The following is a 6506-nucleotide window of genomic DNA, read 5'->3' as shown; positions in this document are numbered from 1 at the left end:
GCACCTTGCTCTCCCCTTGAGTTGACATGTGTCTCAGTATCTGTTGACAACAGCACTCTTTCCATGGCAAATATGTATGCCATTGAATAGGACAATCCTATTTGTTCCAATAAAGGGCAAAGTTTTGAAAGACCACTGCCTAATTGTCCCAGGGCTTAAAGAGGGTTGATTTCACCAGCAGAGATAAGAGATCAACACTGATCCAATCACTAAACAGGAGATCAGTGCTGACCCAATCATAAAGCCTGAGATCAGCAGCACAGCTCCAGTTAGCTCAGACAGTGTCAGCGCATCACATAAACAAGAACGTATCCAGAGAGGGCAGTGAGTGGACACAAACAGGCAAAGATGACACCTTATAATGCCACCAAAGTGGGTCATAACATGCAAGCACATTCAAAGACGTCACAGGGTGTGTGAGGACATTCAATTCACCTATTTAAACCTAACATGGGCAGATAGTGACTACATTCATACACAGTTTTCACCCAATGCAATATGTTATGCATAACACTATTACCAGTGTTAAGTGGATGAGCCCAGCAGGGAATATAAAAGGTTTCAAGATGCCTCGATAACTTTGATCAAGACCAACATCCTATCCACCCCAAAGCCTACTGCCTCCAAATGTCCTCCCTGCCCCTGGCTTAGCTACAGCTCCAGCAGATTGGGTGCATTGTCATAACCTTTAATTCAGTGTCTCTCTCTTTAGTTCAGAACATTGGGGCATTATCATCCAACATGCTGGATGGCACAAAACAGAAGCACAATGTACCATACACATTTTCACTCCCTGCTGTGTATTGTGTCGTGGTAACGAGTAACCATATAATAGTAAACAATGATGCACTCCTGATTAAAGACAAAGCTGCTTGAGCTGACCTTGTCAAATCAGGGCATGCAAAATAAAACTCCTCTGGTTCCAAGAAACTTACACAAACCTCGCTATTAATCAGTGTTTTCTGATGAAAAACTAATCTAATTTGGCAACCATCTTCTCAGGTGATTATAAGTCCCACTGCCATGAATAGTGACAAATATGACTATTATCATTACTGCTGGGGTATGGCTATAATGATGGCCTGTTCTTGTCTGATTATCCCCCAATGCAGTAGTAGACTGCCCTTTCTTTCCTTCTCCTGCCCACTCCAATATGCAGCACTCAGGGTTGTACCTCTGCCAGCTCTCTCTCTCTCTCTCTCTCTCTCTCTCTCTTTCTCTCTCTCTCTCTGCCTCTCTTATTCTCCCTTTCTTTCTGTCTGTCTGCCCTTCTCTCTCTCTCTCTCGCTCTCCCTCTGTCTCTCTCTCTCTGTCTCTCTCTCTCTCCCCTCTCTCTCTCTCTCTCTCTCTCTCTTTATCTTTCTCTCTCTCTCTCTTTCTCTCTCTCTTCCGCCCCCCTGAACTCATTGACCAGGAAAAGGCTTGTTTTCACTCACAGGGATTCTGGACAGGGAAGAGGTGTTGACAGCATCCTCTGTCTGGACTGACCTGCCAAACAACCAGGCTAGAGGTAAAGACAATGGTCCAGCATACAGATGAGTATATGAGAAAGATAAGCATTTCAAGTTCACACGAGGACACACAGGGGGCGGAGAGAGCAGTTAGAATCTGTGCTCTCAACCCTGTTTCATTCTTCTCCTTCATAGCATTGATCTTAATTGGGGTGAACCATTCCCTCTTGATTAGTTTGAGATGGCTCTTGTGAGTTAGGCTGTACTTTTCTGATCAGTGATTTAAACCCAAACATCTTCATATGAACTAAGCAAACTAAGCTATTCATTGTGTGAGAGAGGGGGTAATTATGTTTTTTTTTTACTCAGTATTTAATCTACTCAGTGATGTGAAGTGGGTTTAAATGAAAAAGAGGGGTGTGGTGCTGATGCTTGTGCATGGGGTATCAAAATCATATTTCGGTGCCATACCATGTCTGTTCATATGGAAGAAATGAAGGTGCGTCATGGAGCAGCAGAGCGAGAGGGGTGCTTGTTTTGATACTTGCCGTTGCCGCAGCAACATGTAGGGGTCACAAATGTTTCGGTGAAGTGGGCAGGAAATTCCATGGCGCCTGTTGATGATCAAATCCCAATTTAAATACTGTTCTATGATAGTTTAACTATCCGTGTCAGATTGATGAACATGCTGGATTCTACTAAGAGAATGTTTTCAGAAATAGCCTCGTGTTCTCAGAAGGAGGGTTGCAAAATTCCACGAACTTTCAATAAATTCCCTGGTTTTCCGAAAATTTTGTTTGGAGGATTCCCGGAGTCAGGAGGGAATAAGCAGGAAGTCCGCAATCCTGCAACCAGGATTTCTGGAAACACCAAGGAATTTATTGAAAGTTCCTGGAATTATGAAACCCTACTCAGAAGACATTCAGAAATCATGTTAACAAAGCAAATAATACCCAGCTACCAGGGTATCAGGTCAATATCTCTGGAAATGGTGATACAGGAGAAAGCTATTCCTCAACTTGCAGGATGGCAGTTCTATTATTAAGAGCCATGTATTTATTATCAATGTTTAATAATGCTGTCATTATTAAGTCACTGTCAAAATGCCAAAACTCTCTCTTTTACGACACATAGGAAAGTCCCTCTGAGACTATTCATCCTTCTGTCAAAACAGTGAACACTGCAAATCCTGGGTGATGCAATCATACCAATACAATTCAAGTATGCACAAGTTGCCAGTTAGTTCAACGAGTGCACTTGATGTAGGAAAAAGCTTGAGAAACATAGCTTTTTAATTACTGTAAGCTGTCTATGCCCCACCACACTACACTCTCAGAGGACCCCCTTTAAGTAAGAAACCTGTTCATTCTGTAAGTATCCCTATAGAGAAGTATTCCCTCCTGCAGAAAGCCCTGTCAGCAGAGTTAACGTGTTTGTGTGAAACATGTATGGGAAGCTCTCAATCAAATGTATTTCCAACGCCCTTTTTACATCAGCCGATGTCACAAAGTGCTATACAGAAACCCAGCCTAAAACCCCAAACAGCAAGCAATGCAGATGTAGAAGCACGGTGACTAGGAAAAACTCCCTAGAAAGGCAGGAACCTAGGAAGAAACCTAGAGAGGAACCAGGCTCTGAGGGGTGGCCAGTCCTCTTCTGGCTGTGCTGGGTTGAGAATATAACAGTACATGGCCAAGATGTTCAAACGTTCATAGATGACCAGCAGGGTCAAATAACAATAACAATCACAGTGGTTGTAGAGGATGCAACAGGTCAGCACCTCAGGAGTAAATGTCAGTTGGCTTTTCATAGCCGAGCATTCAGAGTTATAGACAGCAGGTGCGGTAGAGAGAGAGAGTCGAAAACAGCAGGTCCGGGACAAGGTAGCACGTCCGGTGAACAGTTCAGGGTTCCATACCCGCAGGCAGAACAGTTGAAGCTGGAGCTGCAGCACAACCAGGTGGACTGGGGACAGCAAGGAGTCATCAGGCCAGGTAGTCCTGAGGCATGGTCCCGTGGCTCAGGTCCTCTGGGAGGGGAGGGAGAGGGAGAGAGAATTAGAGGAAACACACTTAAATTCCCACAGGACACCGGATAAGACAGGAGAAATACTCCAGAAATAACAGACTGACCCTAGCCCCCATCCCACAGGACACCGGATAGCATAAATACTGGAGGCTGAGACAGGAGGGGTCGGGAGACACTGTGGCCTCGTCCGACAATACCCCCAGACAAGGCCAACCAGGCATGATATAACCCCACCCACTTTGCCAAAGCACAGCCCCCACACCACAATAAGGATATCTTCAAACCACCAACTTACTACCCTGAGACAAGGCTGAGTATAGCCCACGAAGATCTCCCCCATGGCACGAACCCGAGGGGGGCGCCAAACCCAGACAGGAAGATCACGTCAGTGACTCAACCCACTCAAGTGATGCACCCCTCCTAGGGACGGGATGGAACAGTACCAGTAAGCCAGTGACTCAGTCCCCATAATAGGGTTAGAGGCAGAGAATCCTGGTGGAGAGAGGGGAACCAGCTAGGCAGCGACAGCAAGGGCGGTTCGTTGCTCCAATGCTTTTCCGTTCACCTTCACACCCCTGGGCCGGACTACACTCAATCATAGGACCTACTGAAGAGATGAGTCTTCAATAAAGACTTAAAGGTTGAGACCGAGTATGCGTCGCTCACATGGATAGGCAGACCATTCCATAAAAATGGAGCTCTATAGGAGAAAGCCCTGCCTCCAGCTGTTTGCTTAGAAATTCTAGGGACAGTAAGGAGGCCTGCGTCTTGTGACCGTAGCGTACGTCTGAGAGATAGGTAGGATTAAGCTTGTGTAAGGCTTTGTAGGTTAGTAGTTAAACCTTGAAATCAGAGTAGAGAGGCTAGCACTGGAATAATATGATCAAATTTGTTGGTTCTAGTCAAGATTCTAGCAGTCGTGTTTAGCACTAACTGAAGTTTATTTAGTGCTTTATCCGGGTAGCCGGAAAGAAGAGCATTGCAGTAGTCTAATCTAGAAGTGACAAAAGCATGGATGAACTTTTCTGCATCATTTTTGGACAGAACGTTTTCTGATTTTTGCAATGTTACGAAGATGGAAAAAACCTGTCCTTGAAATTGCCTTGATGTGTTCATCAAAAGAGAGATCAGGGTCCAGAGTAACGCCGAGGTCCTTCACAGTTTTATTTGAGACGACTGTACAACCATCAAAATAAATTGTCAGATCCAACAGAATACCTCTTTGTTTCTTGGGACCTAGAACTAGCATCTTTGTTTTGTCTGTGTTTAAAAGTAAAACATTTGCCTCCATCTACTTCCTTATGTCTGAAACACAGGCTTCCAGAGATGGCAATTTTGGGGCTTCACCATGTTTCATCAAAATGTACAGCTGTGTATCGTCCGCATAGCAGTGAAAGTTAACATTATGTTTCCGAATAACATCACCAAGAGGTCAAATATATAGTGTAAACTATAGTGGTCCTAAAACAGAACCTTTAAGAAACACCGAAACTTACAGTTACTTTGTCAGAGGACAAGCCATCCACAGAGACAAACTGATATCTTTCCGACAGATAAGATCTAAACCAGGCCAGAACTTGTCTGTGTAGACCAATTTGGGTTTCCAATCTCTACAAAAGAATGTCATGATCGATGGTGTCAAAAGCAGCACTAAGGTCTAGGAGCACAAGGACAGATGCAGAGCCTTGGTCTGACGCCATTAAAAGGTTATTTACCACCTTCACGAGTGCAGTCTCAGTACTATGATGGGGTCTAAAACCAGACTGAAGCGTTTTGTATACATTGTCTTCAGGAAGGCAGTGAGTTGCTGCGCTACAGATTTTTCTACCATTTTTGAGTGGAATGGGAGATTCAATATAGGCCGATAGTTTTTTATATTTTCTGGTTTGTCTTTTTCACCAGAGGCTTTATTACTGCCACTTTTAGTGAGTTTGGTACACATCTGGTGGATAGGGAGCTGTTTATTATGTTCAACATAGGAGGGCCAAGCACAGGAAGCTCTTACAGAGCAGTTCACTCCTCACGGTATGATAGAGTGGCTTGGGGGTAAGGGGGTAACCATCCACTGCTCACTGCTTGGCAGAGGGTGTGTGGGGGGTTGCGGTACTCCTCTGCCCGCTGCCTGGCTCAGAGTATGTCCAGGGAAGAGTCTCTGCCAGGCCTCAATTATGGGGGAGTCATCCAGGACACACTGAAGCAATTACAGTCCCGTATAAATCAATATGCTGCTGGTTTAAAAAGTGATCTGCTCCCAACACTCTCTGGATAGGTTCTGACTCAGGAGGTCAGCTTAGATTTTTTTGTTGAGTTCTTCATAACAATTTTTTAAAAACTGGGCAGAGACTCTTCCTGCCGGTTGAACTAGGTTGAATTGGCATGGACTGTGCTTTCAGATTTGTTTCATGATCAGGTGGGCAATGCTGGGCATGGACTATGGCTTCAGTTTGCTCTTGGGTCAGGTTAGAGGGTTCCATTTCAAATCAAACGGTTGGAATCGTTGTAGAGTTCAGATTGAGGTCAAATTGGACAGCATTTTTGGTTTCCTGTGTTTTGTTTTCCATTGGTTCTGCTGAGCTCCTATGTAGTAATAGTTCACAACTAATCAGGCATGATCCAATGCAACACACGTGTGTGCACTCATATTGTGGGTTGTCTCCAAAAGACGATAGCATCTGAGGCATCATCAAAATTAAGTTGTCAAATAATATGTGTTGATGGCTTTATCCATTAACTCATCATCTCTGCAAACCATATTACACAGTAACTAAGTCCTCCTTGCTTGGATCAACAGAATTGTGGCTTGTTTTGAGACACTGCACATGTATTAACCATTATACTGTACTCCCTCCTTGTGGTGCATTGAACACACTACATTTGTGGCAATGAACTGTTAACCCTCCAGTTCAGGAGATGGAGGTATGCACCTTCAGACTTGGGTTCATTTTGATTTCCAATAAAGAAGTAGAAAACTAAGCACCTCATTGGCTGATATACCCGGAAAAGCAGAATAATAGTGACGTCAGACTT

Source organism: Oncorhynchus mykiss, chromosome 15 (assembly GCF_057628025.1).
Source record: "Oncorhynchus mykiss isolate SJ-2025 chromosome 15, ASM5762802v1, whole genome shotgun sequence".
Lineage (NCBI taxonomy): Eukaryota > Metazoa > Chordata > Actinopteri > Salmoniformes > Salmonidae > Oncorhynchus > Oncorhynchus mykiss.
This window is presented reverse-complemented; position numbering follows the sequence as displayed.